Here is a 27,407-nt window from a genome sequence, read left to right as displayed (position 1 = left end):
ATAAATAATAATAATTAGCAGGATTTCAGTGTGCTAAGGGAATTATGCAAATACCTTTTGTGTGAGAGGTGCCACGGCAGCGCTATAGGAATTACCCATTTTCCTCCCATGTGCTGAGTTAAAGGCATTAATATTTTAACTGAGGTAGAAATTATTTAAAAGCAACCCCAGGTCATGCTTTCACAAGTATTTCTACTTGGTGAGCATTAGGATTCTGTCTTGTTGGTTCTCTTGCTTTAGAGCTTGATGCTCATTTGTTGGTTTTTCTTAAGTACTGTACTGTGTGTGTGTGTGTGTATATATATATATATATATATATAATTCGTATACAGTAGAACCTATTATATACAATCATGTGAGAAACAATACTCTCTATTAAACGATGGACCTGGTACCAATTGAACGGTACATTCGTATTATGTGTCTAAAACAGTAAACCAGCTCTTAGCGGGACATCATAGATTCATTTGCTTATAAAAAAAACAGACGCTAGAAAAGACGAGAGATTTTCTTTCTATTGTATACATGTAGTACTACACACTTTGGTGGTTTAGATTCATGGCTGTACCTGAATTTGTTCAATTATAATGCCCAAACATTAATAAAGAAACTACAATGTAGTATAAAAACTCACTCTGAGAAACCATATTTTCACATATACGATGGGCTCCTGGAACCAATTCAATCGGATATGGCAGGTTCCATGGGTCTTTCCGACATCATCTAGATTCCAATGACACAGAGAATGTCTGTGATATCAATGCTTAACACCAGGGATAGGGTTAGGGTTAGGGCAATGTGTGTGTGTATTACACACTTATATATAGTATTAAGGAATAGTGAATTAGTGACGTAACACAGAAGAACCTCCAACTATGATTCACCCAACTACATTTCTAATTCACTTTTAAACCAAATTACGTCTCAACTATAGAAACCCACTATTACAGCATGAGCAAAGATTCCTTTGAACGTATTGTAGCTCTAATTGAAAAACTGATTTGAATATCGCACCTGTATTATTTAAACTTGCACTTGCTGCTTTGTTGGTTGTTTTTCATAAAATACAGGTTTGACCTTTATAATATATTATTAATGTGCCATCACTTGGATAATTAAAATGGGGTGGCATTTAGGGCATATTACCAGTTATACGGCACATTCCTCTTAAAATGATTGATTTATTTCAAATCGGCACCAGCAGGTATGCCCACGCTGCAGCAACATTGTGCTTCCCAGGGCCCTAAGGTTGGATCAAGTCTAAAGTAGTTCCATAATGAATTACGGTAATTAATGAATCCTTGGCAGGGGTAATAGAGATGCTGTCTCTTGGTGATTATGTGCTCAATTAATTGATGCAGTATATATATATATATATATATATATATATATATATATATATATATCTGCTTGGATTTGAAATGAAACACAGCCCTGTAAGTAGCCCTGTAATGCAACAGTCTGATATTATACTGTTTCCAGGGTATGAATCTGAATAGATGCAGAATGTGTCACTAATATTTGTTTTCTTACCCTTTGTTGTATAGTGCCCTGAACGACCAGTTAATAAGATGGTAATTCCAAATGTCATTCTATGTTTTTTGTTCCACCTTTCCCTCGTCTTTTTTTATGATGTCTAAAGACAGGCAGATGGACATGTGTTAGTTAATTGTGTTATAATTGCTTTTTATAAAGTGTCACCTGATTGTCTCAATACACCTCTGTTTCCTTCAAGAGTTAACAGCGAGGTGATGTCAAGCTCACAGAATCATGTATTTCCCATGCCCATATTCAAGCAGCTGCTGCCACTGTCATTCCGCGTGCGCCTGATTCAACATGACTCTTTCACGGAACCCAGCCATCTGATCTTAGCACAGATATTTTCAGTGCTCGGATTTGTTAAGGTCACTGACTTTTTGTTGGCTGCCTGAGGGCTTCTCGTGATCTGTGGGAGGGATTCACTTTATTCTATATATAAAGATACCTTGACCTTTTCTAACATAAATCTGGTAACAGGAATACATCTGCACTGGTATGTCTGTGGCTAAATCAAAGTACATGCCCATCTAAGCTTGCTAATAAAAGTATTGTAGTGTGCACTGACATACCATGGCGAGGGCTAAACTCAAATGTCTAAAAATAGCGGTAAGTGGTGTCTTCATTGGCAAGTTGCATTGCTAAAAATCTGATCCTTATCCCTAAAAACAGAGCCATGTGTTGTTACAACTTGTTTCTGCAAGAGATTTAGTGTGTGTGTGGTTTTCTCTATTACTCAGTTTTCATTTTGAGTTCTTTAACTCTCCTCTAGTATAATTTAATCTAGATAAAATGCCTTGACACGAGTGAAGGATCACTTCTTAAATTACTTACTAGAAATCCAAAAAGGCCTAAGGAGATGCAACTAGTTAACAGAAAGATATTCTGCACTGCGAGGTAATGTTGACAGTAATGCAAACTTTAGAAGCTGTTTAGTTTTACACTTACATGAAATAGCTAAAAAAAAAAAAAAAAAAGAGGACACTTGATTGAAGTAGAATGGATACATTGAGAGTTATTTTCACTACTATGTGAAGGTTTTTTCTTTGTTAATACTGGGGGTGTTCTAGGGGTGAAGGTATCTCCATTTCACTTTTATTGTTAAATAAAACTGCACCCAGCTACCTCCAGACCCTCATATCTCCCTACACCCCCACTCGACCTCTCCGCTCCGCCTGCACTAGAAGACTGGCTGTACCTCCGCTACGCTCCCCTGCCTCCAGAGCCCACTTCTTCTCCACCCTTACTCCGCAGTGGTGGAATGACCTTCCTACAGAGGTCAGGACTGCCCAGTCCCTGACCACATTCCGGCGCCTCCTTAAGACTCACCTCTTCAAACAGCACCTGTAGAACTCCTCTGTTTGTATCCTGGGACACTATCACCCTTCATTTAAATGTGCTTTATTTTGCTCTTATCTGCCCCCTATTTTACTGCATTTAATCCTGTACTTCCGAATACTGTAATCTGCCAAGTGTTTAACCTGTAGTACTTTGTATTTAATCATATCCTGATGTAACTATCACTATTTAATCATATCCTGATGTAACTATCACTCTCTGCTGTATTATTGAATTGTGGTTTGTCACACTTGAACAAAAGTTATTGTATTTCTTGCTCTTATTGTATTACTTGTATTGTATCACTTGAAATGTATTTGCTAACGATTGTAAGTCGCCCTGGATAAGGGCGTCTGCTAAGAAATAAATAATAATAATAATAATAATGAGTCTTGAACAGCCGTCTCCTTTGCAGCTGTGTCTGCCTGATAATATCTGATTTGTCATCGCATCACATGAAAATTAAACCCTGGGCCACATTTACTAAGATTTCTGCCACTTTATAGAATCTATTGTCAACCTATGAATTTTTTTTTTCTGCTTCAATCAGAACATTGTGCACTGTCTTACCTAGCAATAATAAGCAGTTTACACAGCACTATGTTCACACAACTGTTTTATTGGTTTTACCATGTGTTGCTTTATATCAGCTGTAATAGCCAAATGAAGGACTTCTTTCCATACTTCAGAAAGCTGGTCACTTCGAGATCAGTGTACTTTCACAGAGCTAGTGCTTGACTTCATTGTCTCACCTCCTTATCAAGATGCTTGACGTGATTGTGAATGCTCTGTGCTTTAGATCAGTCATGTGTCATCTTTTAAGAAGACTGTAATAACTTACAGTAATTCTGAGCTTGCTGCTTTTGGGATCCATGCTGTGTATGACATGCGAAGAAGTTTCAAGTAACTCTAAAGCAGCAGGCGTTCAGTGCGTCACTAACACGGTTACACGCTGTAGATCTGTCAACCTCAGGACCTCCTTTAATGCTTATTACATCCAGGGTGCCGGGTCAGTTATTGCACTGACACGTGTTAGTGCGGGTGGAAAGATATACAAAACGATAGTGTGCAAGCAGCATTGGGCAGTCTAAGCTGGAACTATGGTAATAAAGTAACTAGTATACCGAGAAAATGACATGTATTTACACACATATATATGCATGTGTGTGTGTGTGTGTATACTGAGTAGGTGGAGTTAAAAGTTACATTATCACATTATTTGTTGGAATGGGGAAGGTTTTTCAGTCCAGGGTTCTCCAGACAAGCTCAGATTTAGATACAGATACAGTAATAGCTCAATATAGGAGCAATGGAACCCAGAACAATTTAGGATAATTGCAAAAACCATAAAATAGTCAGGGAAATGACATCACTCAATTTTGATGTGGTTATGGGATACAGCAGTAATCAGTAATGTGAAATATGTACATGTGTACTTTATTTGTGCTTTCTTTACGTTATGCTTCACAAATGTTTTATGTTTTCTCTGAGTCAAAACTTCTTGCTCCTCACTGGCTCCAGCTGATTGAGGGGGGCATGCTGGAAGCACAAATGCAAAAATGGAACAACTGGAACAACAGCTATTTAAGCATGTAACACAAGTTACTCTGTTCTAGTTAGCATATTGTCCATTTTAACTGTTATAAGACTGTACATGGTTCCTCCTGTTTAAAAGCTTCTTTCTGTGACTGCAACAAAAAAGGTATTGGGATAAACAAGTCTCAAAGTCTAAAAATATACCAACATACCCTTAAAATAATTTGCACATGTTTAATGTCTGCCTACAATCCAAGCCCACACTAGCAGCATAATCTGGTTTATAGATTTGTAGATATGGGGAAATCAAAGCACAGGTCAATGGAATGACTCATCACGGATCTGCATAACTTCACTGAGGTAAACAAACAAGGAATCTGGCATTTGAAATTCAATATTGTAATGCAGTGAAAAGTCAGAATTCTTAATTGAGAGTGAGGGCACATAATGAATATATAATAAGGCTGTCATCGCATTTGGAAACTTAAATTCCATGGTGCATATAATTAATTATATTGAAACCTTTTCATTTTTTCCCCCCTGATACTGGTATGAATTTTAATTACCCAGATCAAGTTGGATAAGGCAATGACAGTTATATCTGAAGTGTTTCCGTTTTTGAAAGGCATCTTTTGAAAGATGATTAATTACAAAAAAAAAAAAGTATTGTGAAGTTGTCTGTTAGTTTGAAGATCCATCATTTATTTGACATAATGTACAGACAGTCTTCAGACTGTGTATGTACCACTAGCAGCTGCTCTGCAAGTTCAATCAAGGGTCACAGCACAGACCGATTTCCTTACCTAGAGCAGACTCTAAACTATTAGCCCACCATCATTAGATATTGACTCTTGTACTGTACATCTCAATTTTTGAACTGTGTAAATTAATGTATTATTGTTAATAATATGAAACACTCAAAGACTTTGTCAATTAGTTTATGTGGGTGTTTCTACATGTTCCTATGGGGGTTAATCCTCCTCTTATTTAGTTTTGCCTAATGTACCAAAAAATGTCACAAGTGCTAACAACCAGATTACATCATCAGGACTTTTGTCTAATTGTAATTTTTATTATAAAATCAACAAATACATTCTAAAAGCTATTGCTTCTAAAAACAAATACATTCTAGAAGCTATTGCTTCTCTACCTAACAAATAACAATTTAAACACATTTAGTTGCTGGTAATACCTTATGCCTTGCTTTCTCCATGCTTCTGTATGCTCGACCACACTTCTTGTCCTATTACATTAAGTTTTACAATGCTATCATTATCCAGGCGGCTCTTCAGCATTTCCTTGATCACAACTCTAGGATATGCTGTCTGTCTCATCTTATCATTTATTGCCTGACCATGTCTGACTACAGATTAGTGCTGTTGTGAAGTCATTGCATCTGCTGGCGCTTGTTCTTGCACTTCTCTTCATCAGATTTAAAGAGCCAAAGGTGCAGCAAATCTATTAGCAATCATCCAAAGCTCTATTCCGACTGTTATGTGCTGTCATGTCAGGTTAACTACATCTCGCCATAAAGACAATGAAAAAAAAGATCTGGTTTGATAAAGATCTCAGACTCCATGCTTTCCCCTGTGGCCCAGCAATCAATGCTCCACAAGGACTGCCTTTCAGACACAGCAGCAATGAATGGTGTGAGCGAGAGCATCAACGACAAGTTTAGAAATGGGACTGCGTCAGCCAGGGACAGACAAGGAGGTTGTCATCAGCCTAATAAGGTAAATCAAATCTATTCTTTATCTTTTCAAAATACTGACGCTTTCTGTATTTTGTAAATATCTGCATCTATCTGTCTGTCCACAAGACCACTTTCATAATAATGTCTTTAGTGAGCACTCTGATGAGTGCCCATATTTCACCTCTCCCACATAATTTGTGGATTTTAAGACCACCTGTTTATTAGCACTTTTAAACAGTACTATGATTTGGTCATTATCAGGGGGAAGATGACAGTTGCAGAGGACTGTGATGTCAACAACATGTTGTTATTCATACCTGCAAAACATTTCAAAAGCTGGAAAAAAACACAGCACTCACAGTAAGTTTGATAAATATGTTCCTCTGTGGGAGCACTTGCAGAGACTCCAATTTGTTATTTTACACGTTTTCTTCCATCAAACACTATATTTCACATTCCAGTGCACCCTTGTATCAGTTTTCCTTTGAAGCTAATTTATTTCAATATAAGTTCATAAAACAATCTGAAACTTGGACACAATGACAGCACTTCCATTGTGCTTCAATGCTTTGGGTCAATCAGACAGCTTTTGAAGGTGCTCTTATGCATCTCATTTGTGATTTTATGGTTGGAATAGCTCCATCTAGAGCCCAGCTACATGTACTGCTCGTATAAATCAAGTGTGCAGAGTCAATCTAAACTCTACCTACTCTATCGAATTGAATTGAACGGATATATATATATATATATATATATATATATATATATATATATATATATATATATATATAGCTAGTATCCTGCTGAAGTTATAACATGCTTTATGAAGCTAGATCCTGCAGGACTTGAATCCTATGCATTTTATACAGTGATTTTGCTCAACATGTAGTTGCTGTATTTTTATGTTAACTTACTCTCTGCAACTTGATTCTTAGGCTGGATTCTACAGGTCTATTTCCTGTAAGTGTGTGAGCCCCCCAGCTTTATCTACTTAACACACTGTTAGTTACACGGCATGGCAGCCCAGAGGACTGATGTGTGGGAGGCTCCATCTGCTTTTTCAGATGTGAAATATTCTGAGACATTGCACAGAGAAGAAGAGGGAAAACAAGAAGACACACGCCTTTTGAGGGCGCTCAGTTTACCAATCACAGCAGGATATGAATATAGATAGTTATCATTGTTGCTGCTGTACACAAAGTCCTTTCAACAGGTGCAAGTACATGCGCCTGAAAGTATAGAATATATTCTGTAACTATGTTTTACAACATGCTTAGTCATTGTTACTGTGTTTTATTTTATTTTAATTTTGCTGTTTTAGGGTAACATTTGAATACCTATAATCAATCTGATACCAAGGGAAAATAAAAATTGGTTATTCTCTTTGAATTGACCAGCAACCAAGTCTGCTGATAATCCGAACTAGCCTGTGTGTGACATTAAGAGTACCAAAAAAAGAAAAAAGAAAAAAATTAAAAAGATTCTGATTGGAGGGATTTGAAGGAATCACAAACTGCATTAGAAATTACACAGCACACTCGTAAGTGTACATATTTTATACAAACAATTCACCAATGGCCGTGATTTTTTTTTGTTTTGTTGTTGTTTATCATTATTTCACTTGGCAGGGGGAGGGATGAACACACTGAAGAGGAAAATAAATATCCCCGGAGCAGCCAGCCCAGGCAAGCAGTGCGATTCATCACTGTCACTTAGCAACCACCGGGTCTCTGTGGAGGCAGGGCTGGGACATACTGAGGACTGAAGAAGACAGGCTGTGGTGCTCTGGGGAAGCATGATGGTGTTCCAGAAAAGATACAAGCATATTTCTATACACTCTCTAATGCTCCTCCTGCAGTACTCCCCATTGAGAACCATAAATCATGAACTCAGCTGGTCTCTTTTGGGCATATAAGGTTATAAGCAGGAACAAGTGAAATTATTAAAAAGTTGCTGTGATTCACAGACGGGCCTGTTTTAATTTCTCACTACACAGCAACCGCGCTGCAATAGCTGAAAAGTGACCTTAACATGTTTATAGATATACTTACTAACAGCTGTCTTCGTCTTTTTTAATCCTTCGCAGTATATAATGATGACTCAGGCAACTGTAGTATCTCGTTTTTTTTTTGTTTTTTTTTCAAGCGGTTGTGTACGTTATTTTGACATTATTAGTGTGTGTCGAGCTACGTGAAGGGGCTGAAAACCGGGTCTTTTGAAGATTTTAAGCAAAATATCGGGACACCGGGACCTTTGATGTAAAACCGGGACTGTCCCTGCTTAACCGGGAGGTCTGGTCACCCTAAGTGCATCACATGTATGAAATGTAGTTAATATTCCCATTATAAAGTGTAATTTATAAAAATGGCAAGGGGTTTAAATAAAACACCAGTAGAATAGATATAAAGAAGGTATCCCCTTTTGATTTGTTTTTCTAGGATGGATACAGATCTTTAATTTACCTGACAGCAAGGCATTTTTCAGTATAGATCACTAAATATAAATGTTATTGTAATTATGTGTTATATGCATTACAAAAACATGCCGATGTAACGTTTGAATACCTGTACAGTAATTTATTTCATTTTTTAAAATAAAAATTATCCTTTATTGAATTAGAACTTGGTGCATCTTGGCATCATCTATCTGCTGTTAATATGGTCATAGCACCACCTGCTGGAAGAAGTGGTCTTTAAAAAAAAACAAAAAAAAACACGTACACACGAGTTTACAATCTCCAGCACACCATTCATGCACGATCATTCAGATACCTTTTACACTTTGATTCGGTGTGTACTGCTTAAAATGGACAATGAAAAATGAGTAGACCTACTTTGATCCTTGCAGGCTGGTGATGAGGTACACTTGCATTCTGCTTTAACAGCCAGAATAATATGCATCATATTACCGGTAGAATATTTGGTAACACTTTAGTTTAGGTATCCATTGTAAGTGATTATAAACGATAGCAAATTGTATAATAACTGTATTGCAAAAGCAAAGTCGCCCCATACATACATTATCTATATCATGCTGTATTTTGAACAAAGTTGTAACTGGTCTTAAAAGCAATATTTAACATTCTGTAGGCAAAGTAAACGGGAATCTAGGGGTTCATAGGCTTAGGGAGACTACAAATTAATGGAAACAGTGATTTATGATGCAAACCTCAGAAATGCTAAAAGAAAGGTGTTTTATAGCCCATCTATTAAAGGATTCACAATTAAAAAGTGTTTGGGAGTTACAGCAGTACACCACTGTCCGGTACAATAAAAGATAACAATTTTTCCATACAGCAGTACAAGCGTCCAATTTTGGAGTGTAGTGGAGGAAATCGATTAATTTGGGGCCTGACCTAGAGAGTGAAATCAGTAGTATGAGAGGAGAACTGAGGTGGACATAATTAGGATTGACCCTTTTGCATAATACATACCTGAAAAAAGGCTTTATCAGGCAGAATGAGGCAAAAACAGAATCAGGGGCTTGTTTAATTGGGTCAAGGGTCAACCTGAAGGGTCTAAGACAGACCCCCATTTAAACTCTACAGTTTTTTTAAAGCAGCAGCCGTACAGTTTCGCCAGGATTCAGCCACTTCTCCCTGTTCATATTAATAGCAATGCGTAATCGGGCCATTATCAGAGAGCCAGCAGCAGCACTTGAGCACTATTACAGCCCTCTCAAGTGCTAAAGCAGGAATAGGCTTTTTATAACAGTGCCACTTTTTTAAATTAATCATATTTAGCGAACATATGAAAAAGCATCTTTTTAATTATAAAAAGACTGCACCTGAACCACCGAGGACTAAAAGGCTGTTCTTCTCTGTGCCCTGAAGGCCACACTGCATGTTTAAATTAAGCACAGATTGTAAACTCTAAATTGCAGGTCCAAGTCCTTTTCTAGTTTAATAAAATGTTGTATTATGTATTTTTTATTAATGTGTGACATCTTCAACGTTCAGGTGGACTAGTGCTGAGGACTACATGCAGTCTTACAATGGACTTCGGACAATGCTAGTGGTATTGTTTTTTATCGAGGGTAATTTATATATCTGAGGTACAGTACTTATCAGAATCCACCTCTATAGTAACACATTTTTTACTTGTTTTTGCTCTAAAAGCTACTTTGTACAAAAAGAATAACATTAGACAGAGTTAGGCCACCAGGAGGCGCTATTTGTAAGGAGTTGGGAAAGATTTCCAAAGTAGGTGTTGTGTTCTGATGAAAAGGGGATTAAAACCACACGACTATTCTTGAAACATGTCTAATGCTGGTCATTGAAGACCCTTGCTGGGGAGGGGGTGGGGGGAGGATCGCTTTCAGAGTTCTCAGCATTTCAATGATTTTAATTAGTGTGCTTGTCTCAGATGTGTACATCTTCTTTGGTTAAACAAACCTTACATACAGAATCTTCAGAATGTGTTCATAAATATCAAACAGTATCTTAAAAAAAGTCTTGAAATAGATCAACATACATTGATTAATTCTAACCAGACAGAAAGTTCCTAATAGAAATCCAGGGTAGCCATACTCTACCTTATTTTTAATCACACTTTTTTTTTTTTTTAAATAGGAATATGTATTAATCATTCCAGTCTCCAAAACGTTTTTGTTGTGGGAGTTCAGCCAAGTGGGTGAGTCTGAAATGACTTGATGAGTTTCCACGGTGAATATGTAGCCTTTTTATTCTAGAGTAATAGTGACCTAGTGTGAACATGTCATCACAGTAAATGATAGGCTAGTCAGTTATGAGCTGAACCCAGATAACCTGATTGAAATGAATAGGAGCAGGTGTCCATTTGTGTATATATTTCATATGCACATTACTGACAGAGCAGTCTTCATTGCATTCCTCTTTTCTTGAAAAGTTTATGAAAACTCAGCATGTGCTTTTGAATGCTGTTGTATTAAAACTGCAACTACAGTAAATCCAAACAAAAGTCTCAGATTTACAACGTAAAATAGAGGTTGAGTCACAAAAACTTTTTTTATATTTATTTTGTGAACAATTGTTTCCAGTAGGCCAAGACTACTTTGAGGAAGAGAGCATTAATTTGTCATTTTAGTTATGCTTCAAAAATATTTTTTGGTTGCATCCTTCAAAAATGGCAAACTTTTTCAGGCGATTCAAAACACATTAAAGGAAAGTGCTGTAATCTTTGCAAGTAATGGAAAGATTACAAGCTGCTAGAAATTAAACCAATATATTAGTAGCTCTGCCTTAGCTTTATGAATCTGTCTACAACTAAATTATGGGTAAACATAATACCTACCAAGATTTTCAAGGCACAGCTTGTATATAGATATTCAATGCAGCATGTTATTTTAACCATATTGTTTGTCAGAATCATCTGGTGTTGGATGTCTTTTTTTATTATGAATTCACCACATTTCAGGCAGCCATGAATTGTTGACACCTACAAATAATAACAAAAACAGCAGCACAGGGCGAGTGAGGTGTGACCTCCTAGGGTTAAATTAGCAATATCCTAGTTTGTTTTTCCTAAACAAATGGTTTCCCTAAATACCGCCGCTGGGGTGAAAATGATAGCTGTGGCTAATACCCAGTGATGGAACATATAACCAAGTAATATCCCAAAAGAGGATTAAAAGTAAAAAACAAAACAAAACAAAAAAACATATGGTTGGAGGGCAAAAGCATAGCATAGAGAAGCTGACAACCGATCCAGCATTTCTTTCTGTTACAATGTTCCCAACAATAAACAGCAAATAGGCAGGTGAGCAAAATAAGAAGCAACTAATGCCACTTGATGCTGTCATTGCCCGGGGGCCGTGATGGGAGATTGCCTGTCACATGGGGAGTTAGCCGTTCCGATGGACGTGGCCAGAGAGCTAACTGTGTCTGCCCCTCCCAAGGAGATCGCACAAGGCAACACAAAGCACCCCGGGCAGGTGGGGACCTAAGTGACCCAGGAGAATTCTCGGTGACAGCCAGGCAGAGAGGGGCTCAGGAGTGGCCTCTAAAAGCTGTTCTGAAGCAAGCCGAGCAGGAACGTGGCCCGCAGGTGGGATTGTTCTCCCAGTTAAGGTTACAGGAAGCTGCACTTGACTTGCGTTCAGCATGAAGCAGGGTTGAAACAGGAGAATCTGTCTGCACTTGTGCCATTTGTCAGTTCATGCCAGATTGGCAGTGTTATGCATTCAATGATATCTGTTCTGTATATCATGCCAGTAAACACGAATGACAGTTGTATACTAACAAAGCTGCATAATGTTTTAAGGTCTGTAAGCAAAACCCGGTGGACCCTCAAACATGCTGTATGGGTCTTTATCTGCTGCACAACTCAGAGTCATAACATAGCACCTCAGTAAAAAAAAGTGGAGCATCCTAACAAGAGCCTAGTTCTTTTTATCTATCGCTGTGTTAAGATATAGTGCTATTTGCAATTACAATGGCATTCTGCATTTAAGAAAAGTTTGTTAAAGTTATAAACATACACTATTTCTCAGTATCTAATGTACCGACAGAGGTGTAGTTTGATGTATAAATCGATATATTTGTTTTTGGACATTGATAGTGGCCCATGGAAAAAAAATCCTTCAACGGAAAAGTGGCCCCCACCTTGTAAAAGGGTGTGAATCACCGCTCTGAGAGACAACCCTCTGGGGAGTATTTCTGTCTTTAATTAGGACAAGGAGAAAAAACAGCTTCTGCACAACCAAACAACTAATTTAGCTCATGGTCTCACATGCATGCTTGTGTAATATCGTTTTCATTTTGTGACAATAGAAAGGAATTAAAATTTCTCATCAAAGACCTGTGTGGGATTCCACCTGCATGTAGGTGGTACGTGAGGGGATATGTGGAAGATTCGGAATCACTTATACTTATAAACATTCCATTAAACTGCTCACTTCCAACTGCCGATCACATGAAATCACACTGTCAGATGGATGGCCAGGGGTGAAAGCTGTATATTCCAGAGACACTCTTCAGCACTCCCCATGGCAGCTGAACCATGGGCAGGATTATCTGTTTTAGGGAGATCATCTAAAATGCAAGATGACATTCCGTTTGAACGAGTCACTGCTTAGTCATCTGAACCTCAGTGCGGCAGGAACGAGTCAAGTGGAGGGCAAACACCTGGGCAGCCTTGAGTAGCCTGATTTAGAATTTCACTGTGATGGTAGTCAGCCCATGGATTTACTGAAACCATAGCCCCCGCAGAACTTCATTTAAAATGCAGCTGTTGCTGGCTTTGTGAGGAAGCAGGTGACGTGCTGGTCTATGTGGTTTATTTCCTTCACGAAGCCCAATTGTAAAGGGGACATAGTCTTTAGGGGTTAAACTTCCTTACTTTATTACTTGCCTTTTTTAATTACCTGAGCGAACACAATTCGACAGAGTAGCTCGGCATGTAAGTTATTAGGACCAAAGTCCTTATGCCAACTCAGTTTCAGAAAGAATCCAATCAACCCCTTGGGACTTTACAGGTCAGGTTGTTTTCATCAGTGGACTGCAATGAAATATCGCTTTTCTTATGATGTATAGTGCAGTTTTATGTGCTGATGTGCGCTGACGAATGGCTAAAGGCTCAATCGGTTGCATACCCTTAGCAGAGTCTGTAGGCAGCCAAATCTGTGCCATGCAAGAGCTCATTAAAGCTCTGCCTGACCCTGAATGAAGCTAAACCAGCTGTATTTTGAGCTGTTAAACAACTCAGTAGATCCCCCTGCTGTGTCTGTTACATGCATCAAAATTGCATTCTTTAAAACTGTATCATATTTTGGGGGGCAAATGTGTAGAGATGCTGTGTTACATGTACTGAGGGAATTGGTATCAAACAATACCCTGAATCCTCGATGAACCAAAGGCCAGCAATGCATGATTTTACCAGGCCTCTTTAGTTAACCAAGAGTACATGAAGCTCTTATTTGCACAGGTATAGTAGCAGTCCCATACATCAGGATTCCAACGAGTTCCAGCGTTCTCAAGGAGAGATACAGTACGAGATCATTCAGTGTTGTCCAGTGATGGAAGGGTATGGTTATGCATGCAGAGAGGCATTGCTCCAACTCACCTCACAGAGGTTGTTGTTTGAATGAGTCTGTTTTGTATAGGATTATGTTGGTTTCATTCCAACATTACTGCATATTTAGGGTGGAATTGTGTGTATTTAAGTCAGGGATAACATAACAGATGAGTTTTGTTTCTCAGCTGATAATCTCCCTGGAGGGTTTTATACAGTACATACTGTAAAATAAATGACACAGCAGTTAAAGTTGTTTAATGAGCTAATTAAATCAAAATAATCATACCCCTGTATTGAACCTGTAAATGGACTGGCTTGAACCACTTGCTCATTCATAACATACAAAGATATTGACAAAGGTTCCGGAGACTCCAGTGTCCTAAATTGCCTTCCAAGGAGGTTCCTGTTTGCGTTTTTGTTTTCAACAAGATGCAGTGAGTTAGACACATTTGTATGCCTCAGATATAGGCAGTCTTTAAAAAGCGAACTCCAGCTGCATATTGTGCAATAGAATGTAGGCTACTATCACAGAGCAAAGTAAGTACTGTGTTAGCAAAGGTATATAACACACCTGTGATCTGTCTGGATCTTGGTATGCACACTTGTTCATTAATTTCTTTAAAACTGGTAGATTATACAGTACAAGTAACCATGGAGGAACTTTGCTACTTCAGCCAGTTTCCCATTGCCCTGTGCCGAAAGAACTCTGTGTGGATCCTGCTGTCCAGAGTTTATAATGTAAATCTTTATACAGCTTTAAACTGGACTAAACATTTGGCTCGTCATTAAATTCGTACCAGATTTCCTGAGCAACAGGTAGCCAGCAGAAAGAAACTGAAGCCAAAGAAAGAGTTGAGTAACTGCTCTGTATCAAAATAGCTGTGGTAACAGAGTAAGAGCTATAACCGCTGTTGTTGATGGAGATACTGTATTAGCTTTCCTTGACATTAAACTGTATGATTTAAGTGTCTTCAATTATACAGCAGAGAACTCTAATAAACTTCTGAAAGCACATCAGTGGCAGACTTAAAAAGAGAACCTTTGAAAAACGTTGGATGCTTATTTAGCTCTTGAAGAGGGATAAAACAGCAAACAGAAAGGACTATTGTGAAGCGGCAAATTTGACGTTTGCTGAATGGCCAACTGACTTCTCTTCCCATTAATCAAATGCACTGTTTACCTAATCTTTCATATCATTTCTAAACCATTAAAACTAAGAAGATTAGTATCGCGTTGCTGGCAAAGAGTACTTTTTATTTCAGTAAAGGCTACTTTCACTCTCTGAGGGGATTAAAAACCCAGCAAAATTGATTCTTTAAAGCTCTACCAGAACTCGTGGAAGAACAATTTTATCAAATTTAAAAAATAAATACAGTATTATTGGCCGGTTAAAGAGGATTAAGAATGAATCTGAAATTGAGTTGAATGCTTTGCTTATCTGAATTCTTGACTGTGTTAATAGTGAACACTTTTGTATCATTAAGCAGGAAGTGGTGGGGGATGCTTTCCAGCAGTTAGGGGATACCTTACTGTAGGGCTAAAAGAGGAAATTGTGTTGCACTTAAAACCTCTCTTTGTAAAAGAAGATTGCAAACTGAATTGACATGCCAGAACAGTGAGCAGGGCTCTGTGAGTGAGGTATCAGGTGCGCTCCACTGTAACTTGTAGGGTCCCGATTGCGGTCTTCCTTGCAAGTTTTTCCCTCAATATACAATAGCACAGCTGCAGCTGATGCTGTTTCAAGTTAAAGTTTTAATAAAAAAAAAATATATTTTTATGAATGTTTTGCGTTAATCACTGCACTCCTATATGTAATGTACATTTATTTACAGAAGGTAATATTGACAGTGTTCATGTTGTTATTGAAAATGTATAACATGACAGTTTGTACAATTGTGTTTATCTGTAAAGGACTCATTTTGAAAGGCGACAGCACACAGCAGAGCTGTAATTTTACTGTGAAGCTGTGTCATGACTACCACTTGTAGTCTGCGTCTTTGGCTAGGATTTTCAGTAGAGGTAACATAAACTACTGCATGCGGTAATCTTGATTTTCAGTTCTGTAAATAAATCCATGAATACCATTGGTGGCTCAACCTGACAATGCTTTCATAGTAGAAATTAGGAAGTGGCTGCATTGCATTTTTACTATACACAATACTTTCCATTTTTAATCTAACCAATTTCCTCCTTCATAGCCTCAAGCCGTCTGGTTGCCATGGCTACGCAGTGCAGCATACCAAGGAGTCTCTCGCTGAGTTCTTAGGCCTATAAGCCTAGGCCTCAGGCCAGCAATTCATATCTGTGGAAAACAGGAAGAATATACTGTTGATTGAGTGGGTGTTGAAGTATTGAAAGATAATCAACATATTTATTTGGGATTTCCGGATGTCATTGCTTAACTTTAGGCATCTCTTCAGGGAAAAGGAAATTAATGTCATAACCTTCTGTCTTTAACAGACACTTGAAATCCATGCACTTCATAGGCCTGACTTCTTGCTTCAAAACCACATACATCTTGGAACAGAAGCTCCTGCTCACTTTCACTGAGTATTTTTGTATAGTTAGCCACAGGAGCCAGCTATAGTTTTATTTTGTATTGTTGGTACAGTGTTTTGCAGTAGATGTCTCTGGGGCTTACATCTATAATACCACTTTGGCTGATATAGTTTATGAAACATATATCAATGGCAGACAACAAGAACTGAAAAGCAGCTCATGAACTCATCATCAAAGACAGCACCTAAAGACATCAAACAAATGTGTAATTACAACAATAACCACTAAGAATGTAAACAAAAAATATGTATTTTAAAGTAAATGTTGTCTACAACAGTTTCATGAATATCGTACTGCAATTTATTTCTCCATGAAAACACACTTTAGTTAAAGCTTTATGAATATATGGACCAAATGCATAAAACAATCTTTCTTATCCTAACCACCAGTTAAAAATTGTATTCTGACTTTATACTGTATTTAAGAACTTCAACTTTTTCTTTTGCAAAGAATGCAGGGAGGTTTTCAGAGCAGTTGCAAGCAGAGTTTCGTTTTGTTCTTCCCTTGTCGTTATCAGAGCACCCTGGCTCAATCCTGACGGCAGACCTGACTGTACATTTACATGAAAGGCTCCTGATTTCATTCAAAATGATAAGTTGCTGATAGAAAAGATCCATCACCCCACAGAACCTGTCTGTCTGTCTGCCAGTTCTGCAACAATATCCACAGGGAGATTGGCAGATAGAATCTGCTGTCGTCACCTCCTTTCCTTTTGGTTCCTGCTCCATTTTTTTTTTTTTTTTTTGCCCTGTACTTCAAACTGGAGAAGTAGAACATGGGACAAGCTCAGGTATAGCTTGTTAAACATAACTTTCAAATGTATTAACATACAATGGGTGGGGTTGGACTATGACAATCTTGTCTTAAAAAAATAAAACCTTACACACCATCTCATTTGCTTAACTGTGTAATGTCTTTCTTGTTCCACCTTTTGTTAACGGCATATAAAACATTTACTTTTTTCAATTTTTTAAAAATTAAAAAACAAAATTCTGAAAGATTTTACCCCCCCCATGTTTTGCTGGGGACTCCAAGCTCCAGCTTACTGCACACCTTCACGTGTGGGTCACGTTATGTTTAACAGCCTACTGATGAGTAAACATGGGTGAGTATTATAGGTACAGAGACTGTATTGCAATCAAGGAGAAGAAGCTGTTTCAACCTGAAGCCTTGGCCCTCACTGTGGCCCCTATCCTGTGGTCTGCACTGGTCTACTAAAAGTCTTCTAGGATGTTCTGTCGCTCAAACTTAACCTGGCTCAAAAGCTATGGCAATGTTACTAGATTTTGTTACCTTATTAACAACAGTCTAGTCTAAAAAAAATAAGTCTTTATTATGCTGTTCAAAACAAACACAACAGCTCCTCTAGGTTCATCAAAAGAAGTGGTCTTTCTGGAGTAGATTGTAAAATGGGTGTGCATGTTGAATAAACCTACAGTACATTCAGAAGAAAATGGAAATCATCTCAATGGTTCTTGGATGAAATGGAAGTAAGGTAGTTGGAATGGGTGTGCACCACTTACCCCCGTTGCCACGGTGACACAACAAACTGCACAATGTTTTGTTAAGCTTTGTTTTTTTTGTTTGTTTTTCTGTTCAAGGTAATGTAGCAATCATTATAACAACTGCTTGTTGATAGATACATTAAAGTGTAATTGCTTAAATGGTTTTGAGAACAAATAATTTAAAAAACCACAGAGAATGTGGGTAGTGCTAGCAGCACACCACCGTGTGTATAGCATGGGGCGCATTATAGTTACTATATTCACCATTATTATTGTTGATTTTTTTGTATTGATTTTGGTATCAAGAACATGAATCTTTGACACAGATATCTACATCTGCAATTCACCATAGGGATTTTCAGTGAGTGTATTTATATGCTTATCTTGAATTTGCTTATTTAAAAACTATAATGCTTAAAATGCATAGGGTCTGACTCTAAAAGTTGTTGTTTAGACACCAGGACATCAAACTAGACAATATACTATATAGAGAGAGCAAAACAATTTAACAGTTGACTAAGTTAAACTTTAAGGCAGCATACAGTAGCCAAGTTTTCAATAAAAACGGTTTGAGTACCTACGATACCACAAGAATGGAACGCTTGCACTTGGCTTTTGGGGCAACTTGTGAGTATTGTTTTTGTGGCAAGCTTATTATGTGCATGGCAATCGTGGTACTGTATATATATATATATATATCCTTTATCTGGCATCCGCAAATCTTTACTATAATAAACAGGAAAATAGCAGTGGCTTTAGTGTCAAATATATTCCGGTCGTCAGAGCAGTACAATTTGATATGAACATCAAAGCCCCCTAAATATTTTTCATTCCTGCTCTTGTAATAAGCAGGGGTGTCTGACAGATGCACAAAAGCTCCACAGTTTGCTGCTGGATCCGACAGTGGCGTCGACGTGACCATGAATTAGGAGAGCACCCTCCTCCAAGGTACAGACAAGATGCAGACACTTTCAATGCCTATTAAAAGTATGAAGCCGCAGTTACCATTCTTTTACACCAAAAGGCCTTTTACATGTGGTGAAACCTTCAATGCTATTATTCAGTTTCCTACTTTTTTTAACCAGTGTGCTGAGATGCAGTATCCCAGTGCAGCACTTTCTTCAGTTTTATATTAAGAAATGTGAGACTTAGAGGAACAAGGACCACACTTTTTAATGTTGAGCAAAGCACGAATTTCAGCAAGGTTAAAAATAAAAATAAAGAAATAAAAAGATTTCTTCAGATATTTTAGTTTTTACGTAATATTGCGCTTTCTTTAAATCGGGCTATTTATTTAAATGGAGGAGCATTTTCTACACAGTATAAGAGAATGGGAGAAATCCTGCCCTTTATAATCTTTAGTAGCGTACAGTAAATATCATATCTAGCATACAGAAAGAATAAGGAGGGAGCTCCCTCAACAATATTTGTTTGTTTCATCTAACTAATTAATTAATTGTAATAGGGGAACTATAATAAACATGCACGTTACAAATGTATAAATAGATTAAATAAAAACTGTTGCTTTTCTGCTCTTTTAAAGATTCATGTGATCGTGGCTGTATTTAATCAGAATTATAGCCCCTCCTTAGAGTAGCCATGTGTGGGAGGGTAGTGGGCAGAACTTAGGGAAGGACCAGAAATGGCAGCACACAGGAGCCGGAAGTCCTGGAGCCCTGTACCAACAATGGTATCTGGGCAGGATTTTATTTTAACACAGAATGAAAATAAACAGTCCAGTATTGCAGAAAACAAACAAGAAAACTACCTGGAATACCAGCAATGGTAAACTCAGGTTTCAAATAAAAAGAGTAAACAAAAACATTGCGGTTACAAAAAACAACAACAAAGGAAGCACAGGGTTTCTCCGTGCTGCTGAAGTGGGTTTCCTCTCACCGCCTCTTGGCTCCCTTCCAATGAATAAAGAATAGTCATGGGTTTTTATACTGCAGTAATCCACCAGGATTTTCCAAAGCTTCAGGATTCTGTGAATTACAGCAGGTTTGTAAAAGCAAAGCAACAAAGCACAGTGTGTCTCTTCCGTGTTTTCAGCTCAGGCCAGGGAGACCGAATGGCAAAACCATGCTGCCTAAATACTGCCAAGTCCCGCCCCTGCAATCAGCAAGCTGCCCCACGTCAGCCAATCGACAAGCACAGCACAGCCGATTGCAATGATGGGACTCGGCGGCCGCATGGTTCCTCCTTGGGCGAAGATGGAACTTCCGGTCTGGTCAAAGTTCAGCCTCCTCACCCAATCACGGTCAGCCCTACACAGTGCAGCCGGTGGTCGGGAGGGCGAATTACAACAGGGACTCCTTTCAATCCTGTCACACCATGTTACTGCCCATAGATGTTATTTATTGGCACTATTGCCTTGTTATGTCTGTATCATCAATAACTTTTTTAATTTAATTCAGGCATTTGACAAGGTCATATAGCATTGAAGGTCAGCTGGTTGTAATGCCCGTGCTATTAACAACAGATCCCAACTTCCTCCCTTATACCCCTCCAACATAAATCTGCCGATTGATGAACATTTAAATAAAGTTCATGATTCAAGTTCCAGCTGGCCCCATTTGCTCCCATTTGTGCTGAACCGTCTTTGCGATGGGCGCGCTACATGGGCTGTCCATGGCCTGAAACAGGAGAAGCTCAAGTTCAAGGGAGTCACTTGCAATCAGAAAGCCACCATTTAATTACAACACACAGGAAATTACACAGTGAATGGCCGGGGCGGTGATAAGGGGCTGACACTGAGGGATGACAGCTCCTGAAACCCGAGCACTTCATCACAAAGCTACTTTAGGCTGACAATCTGATTGTACTGTCAACCCAATTCATAATTAATATATTTATCAAATTAATTACTGAAAAAACCTTGCTGCCGCCGCTCGCCACCAAACAGTAGCTAAATTCATCGGCCGCTGGCTCCGCTTCCTGCTAATCACCCGCTGTCAGTTTAATGAGGGCTGAGAGTGGGCCTCTGCTTTAGCCCCATGACAGACAAATTGCTCCTCTATACAGAATGATACCGAGAATTTAAAGGAAGAAAAGAAATATGTCATTGTTTGGTGACAACCACAATCGCGGCCTTGTCTTGGAAACTTAGCATCAATTCGAAGATACATGAAAGAGCGGAACGGTAAGGGGAGGGGGGAGGGGGGAGGGGGGAGGGGGGACGGGCAGGTTGTTCAGGGGGTGGATTCTTGTGGCGCTCATTCAAAATACTTTACTGATTTCTATCTTAAGCCCTTCATCAGGAGCATTTACTGAACAGGATATGTTTTCAATAGCCACCTTTTTTTTATTTGGATGGGTATGACAGCATGAAGAATACAGATAACATGTTTAATACATTATTGACTTTTGAGCTTCACTGAGGGGGGTTTGAATGATCTTAGCACAGTTTAATGTAGTCCAGGGCAGTACACTGCTGCTACTAGCAGTTTACACTCAATCATAACTCCATACTGCTTTAGTGCCGTGAAAGCAGTAAACGTGAAGAACCGCAGAGAGGAACATCAAAATACTGGAGCATTTTTGGAAAGCTGTGGGAGCTGATCTGTAGACAAGGCTGATTATATTGTTTATTAAGTTTAAAATGAATAATACATAACATGCACATGTGTATAAGCCATACATGTATGATTTGATTTGGTCACACATTTAGCCCCTTTGGAATGAGAAGAAATCTATAGATGTGGGGTTGATGCTGCAGTGTTTGAAGTTATTTGTAACGTTGGACATTACGTTCAAGTATTGCTACAGCTGATGTACTGTGGTGTACAACAGAAATCCTACAGATTCACAAACGACTGCAGTTCAGCTGCTAATCAGCTACGTTTTATATGTGCTTAAATAAAAGGCGTGGGGGGCCTGGGGGTGTGTGAGGGAGGGGTGCACTTTTAGAAAAGGGACCTTTTGTTTCCATTATTTCAAATTCTGTTTCTATAAAGCAACTCACCTTATTAAATTACAACTAGAAGACTCTTCCTGAACCCAAGCCACTGACACCATTGGGACCGTTGTAGTGCTTTACACTGGACAATGGCTTCTCTTTTTCACCTTTTCTTGGGGCCACAACAAAATGATTCGTGTCTGTTGCTCATTAACTGAACACCATAGAAAAAAGTGTTTCATGAGTTGCCTAGAAACCTACACATTATAGAGTGCGACCCTTTGGCACTGTCTATTATGGCAAGACAAAATTCATTGACACTTGTTTGCAATGCCTGATACACTTGACAAAATAGAAGATGCAGTATTTTAATTAGCAAGTGTTTTTTATTTGTATTTTTTTTTATTATTTTGAAAAACCTTTTGTATATGTCCAATATAAAACAACCAGGTTACATGGTGGTTTTTCAAATCTTAGAAAACATACTGTACCAATCCTTTCCAAACCATGCTATGGAAAAAAAAAACTAAATAGAAATACTGGTATAATGTTTGTTTATTTTTTAAAGAGTCTTTATACTACTGAAAACAGGACTAGATATTTCAAGTTCGCTATTTTACAACCTGGACTAATTTTTACCAACTCTCTGTTGTACTTGTTTCCAACTGCATGGTTTTTAGAACTCTCAAACTGCTCAGAAGATTAATCTCAAGATTAATCCATCTGCTATTGTACTATTTTTAGAACAATAATGTGTTAACATTATCAAAGTACAGTAAATCCCTTTAGATATGTACTGCTATGACTTAAAAAAAAAAAGAAAAAGTCCCATGGTAGTTTGACATTTCTGTTACTTTCTTTGTTCTGAAAAACAGATATAACATTTCCTACTGAACTTACTGTGCTATAATCAACACTTCAAGCTCAGTAAGGGGTGCTATCCTAAATTTTTTGTCCATTTGTTCCCAATAGTATTAGCTATAATGACTCCATTTTTTTTAAATTTGGTACTAGGATGGGGAATCTGCTTTTACACAGCAGTGAAGGGGTTACAACCTTTACCATTTCCACCTTCTGCCTGTTTCAATAACAGTATAGTAAATGCTTATTTCTACACATCTTATAATAAGTGTCAGTAATTCAAAACAGAAAGACAGGTGTATCAAGTCCTTTACTCCTAAGTGCAATTTGTACCAATTTCAGCCAAAACTGTAACAAACTATTTTAAGAACTCAAAATGTGCCATTTTTTTTTTTTTTTTTCTTTTTTTTTACTAGTTTTGTGACACTAACAGTGTTCCCATAGTCCCCTACTGAATTAACAGTCATGGATTCTCTAGAGCCTTTAGATGGCAGTGTTTTGCCACAATATACTGTAGTTACCAGAGTGGCTTTGAGATAAAGCTGTAAAATAGATCTAAGTGTGGTTTGCACTTGCATACCGGTTTGCAGAGGAATTTTTCAGTTCACCCTTTTTTTTGCGTTATGCTCTAGGTTACCATGTTTTTGTATTTTTTTTTGGTTTTTTTTACCATCTCTTTACTATGCTAATGATTAAAACAATAACTGGTTAAAAGAGCAAAGAACAGTGAGACGATAAGTAACAAATATTGTAAATAGGTACAGCATCACACAGTAGATCTGCAGTTATTATACCTTGTTGTTTCTTGAGCCCAATTGCTGCAGTGTTAAACTACAGTCTGACCCCACTCTGTTGCCCTCTGCACCAATCCCCTGCAATTAAGCAGCAATGTCCTGATAGCTTCTTTTGTCTTAGGTAGTTTGTCAGCTCTGTAGATAGAAGATAAATACCATGGAGTCTCGACTAGAAGGTCACAAGTTCACATCCTGTCTAGAAGTCACCTGTAAAATCCCTTGGAGGGGCTAAGCATAGGACGGGATGGGAAACAAAGGCCTTGTCTGTTTCACTGACTTGAAATACTGTTGAAATGGGCTAACAGAGAGGCTCCTGCTTTTTCAGCTGTACATGTAGGGAGCCTAAAACAATGGTTGCAAGGAATACTGAAGGAAGTGATCTTAATCACTTTAGTTTATTACTTTAAGTTATAAGCCACTTCTCCGTGTTATCATTAAAAAAAACGTGTTTTTCCTTGTTATTCCGCAGCTAACGGATTCCTATGATCCCTGCTACTGATCGATCTACATAATCAAAATGGGTTAACAAATGTGGCCCTAAGTCTGCTTTGTGTTCATATATATGTAAAGGCCGGCCCGGGGCCAAATCGCAACTGTGGCCTAAATCTAGGCTGGGCCTGGACTGCATTTTATTTTTTGAAGCGTTCACATATGAGAAAAGGTGGCTCCCCAGTGTGAATGGGATCTTATTTGTCCTCCCAAAACAGTATATATATATATATATATATATATATATATATATATATATATATATATATATATATATATATATATATATATACACATATATTGATACAACACTGAGAGAGTTGGCCTACAGGTATTAGTTTAGTTCCCTAATGTTTTCTGTTGGATACAGCGTCTCTTTCACAATAAAACATATCGATATTTCTGCATTATTCACCTGTCAGGTTTCTGTAATGCAGGGTTAGTGTGGAGTTAATGTGGTGTGGGTTGATATTGTGGAAAGTGCAGTTCTAAGATGTTCTACATTCAGAGAGTTTTCAAAATCAAGTGTTTAAATATGTAACTTAAATAGAGTGAGGAGGAGAGAGGGACAGCAGTGAGATGGATACAGAAGCATACAATTGATTAAAAAAAGTTACTATAAGGGACTTCCAAATGATGTTAAAAGTTACTTTCCTTTTTTTTCTTTTGGTTGCCAATATAAAAAATAAAAAAGTAGTCAAACCAATTGCAGGTATGCTGCAGTTTCACTGCACTGTAACATTTTTAGCTGCTCATTCATTATAACTACAGTTTGAGATAATAGCATTATAATGCACTGAACTATGTATCAATTGAACTGCAGTTCAATTTAGTTAAAATGCAGTCTAGCTGCCTGAACAGGTTAGAAATTAAACTTATGTTAGTTGTACTGTATGTATTAGGGGTACAACAACTACTAATAGATGCAGTAAAAATAGTTGAATAGGTCGACTAGGCGCCACTTTAAATAAATAAATATTAATAATATAATATGATAATGTCTGGATCTCTATTTGTGAACATACTGTTTTGTAATACTTGTATTTTAAATCTACCTCTATGTATTAACATTCCAAAATGTCATTTATATGGTAATGGGTTGCAACCACAAGTGTCCACCTGAAACTGCACACTTCAAAATGACTTCCCATTTCTGAGATTGACAGTCACTTCTCTGTTCGACTGGTCCACTATTTGTTGCCACTTCTAGAATGCACTAGTTCATCCCTGCTGTTGGTTTTCTAGATGGTTAGCTCTTACCCTGACTGGAGGTATTAGATCCCAAAGTGAATATTAACCCTTTAATCCCCACTGCTCAGAATATAATGACATTAGGTCCTTCTGCAGCTATTCACTGCAGAGGACGGCTGGGCTTCTGATGGGTTAACTGAGAGCTGGGGACTGACCTCTAAACCCTGGTGCATTGACCACATTTCCTCCAGCCGTTTTACTTTTCCACCTCGGTAATTAGTTTCCTTTATAGCTGATTTCAGCCTCGACATTTGACAAGCCTCATTGTTCTACAGCATGGTTGTTACTGGATTGGTATCTGTCCCCAAATCCAGGTCAGTACACAAATACCTTATTTAATCACCACTTTGAGTATGTGGTCCTCAATGCATGCACAGTATTTAATGATAGTCTTTATAACTGACTACTGTCCTGTAGTGTGTTTGTGTGTGTGTGTGGTTGTGTCTGTCTGTGTTATGGCATAGTCAAATCACAAGCCTCAAGGAGGGTCAGACCTATCAAGTCCTTTAAAGTTCTGTCAATTTAGCATACATTTATTACATGTTAAATTTCTTGGGCAAAGTGTGTCCTGCAATAAATAGAAAAATGAAATTAGACTAAGAAGGATTGCAAACGGCTTAAAGTTAAGGGCAAGGAAGTCTGCTAAGAAATAAATCATCATCATCATCATCATAATAATAATAATAATAATAATAATAATAATAATAATAATAATAATAATAATAATATAAGCCAGGTGGATATATAAATAGATATTGTAAAAATACAATTTAAAATAAACAATAAAGTGACCTACAAAGCTATTTACTGGTCTGAGGTATTCTCTGTTTTAATGATCTCTACTAGTTTTTAAGGATCTCGTCTTGACAGTTAATCATAGCAAACAACACACTAATCGGCCAATGCCTTCCCAGTACATCACTACACATCACACATCTCTAGCCATACCCAACACAATACAGGGCGATACTATAGACTCCTTCATTCGTTCATTCATTCATTTTGCCCGTGATCAATTACAACCAAAAAGTCACGAGAGATGGATATCAGAATAATTTCACTTGCTAGTCTTGCATGTCTGCCGTCAATACTGTAGTGATAAAATTAAGCTGATAAATGGTTTTTGATCAAAAAAACTTGATATACAAGAAAAATATACCTCCAGTAGAATCATATAGGCTCAAAATTCAAACTGACTTTGGACAAGGCCTCAGTACAGCTCAGTACATATGTTTGTATCAGAAAGCATGGATATCCATGGAGTCAATTCGAAAAAGATGAAAAGACTGACAAAACTTTACAATGTTTGATATTTATACATTTGTAAACAATTGTTGACTCCCCTTCATCACGACTGGTTTCTGTCCAGTAATTGAGGTAGTCTCTTCAGCCACAGCGAGCCTACCACATACTGTACTTCCTCTGTGGGAAAGAGGGGCAGTGCTCTCTGACCTTATGGTCCGCCATGTGCTACATATAGCAGGGCGCATCCATTTTGTCTTTTAATGCACCTTCCCCCATCTGTCACTCTGAGTCGTGTTAGACTATGCAAAACTGCACATAGCTGGTTTTGCCGATGGAAAATGAAAGAACTCAAAACTTACACAATACTGTAAAGAAAATGAATATAAAAGCATATTAAAGCAACTGAATTAGTAAGCACATTAAAATGACTATAAACAACACATTCACACAATATTTAAACATAATGATTAAAAACAACTTAACTCTATAAGACACTGTGGCAATGTGCCCCGCCCCTGTGTACATGTGTGTGTTAAGTGTTGTACGTTGCGTGTGTTAATGTTGGTGTATAGTCATTGGTACACGGGATATAAACGGGTCTGTGTTTCACATGTGATTTAAAAATGTAGATTTGTATTTAGGCACGAGGAGGGCACAAATCACTTCACGTGCTGGTTAAATGTAATATGTGAGCACGGGGTTGCACGTAAT

The sequence above is a fragment of the Acipenser ruthenus genome, chromosome 13, assembly GCF_902713425.1.
Source record: "Acipenser ruthenus chromosome 13, fAciRut3.2 maternal haplotype, whole genome shotgun sequence".
NCBI lineage: Eukaryota > Metazoa > Chordata > Actinopteri > Acipenseriformes > Acipenseridae > Acipenser > Acipenser ruthenus.
Note: the sequence above shows the minus strand (reverse complement) of the source record.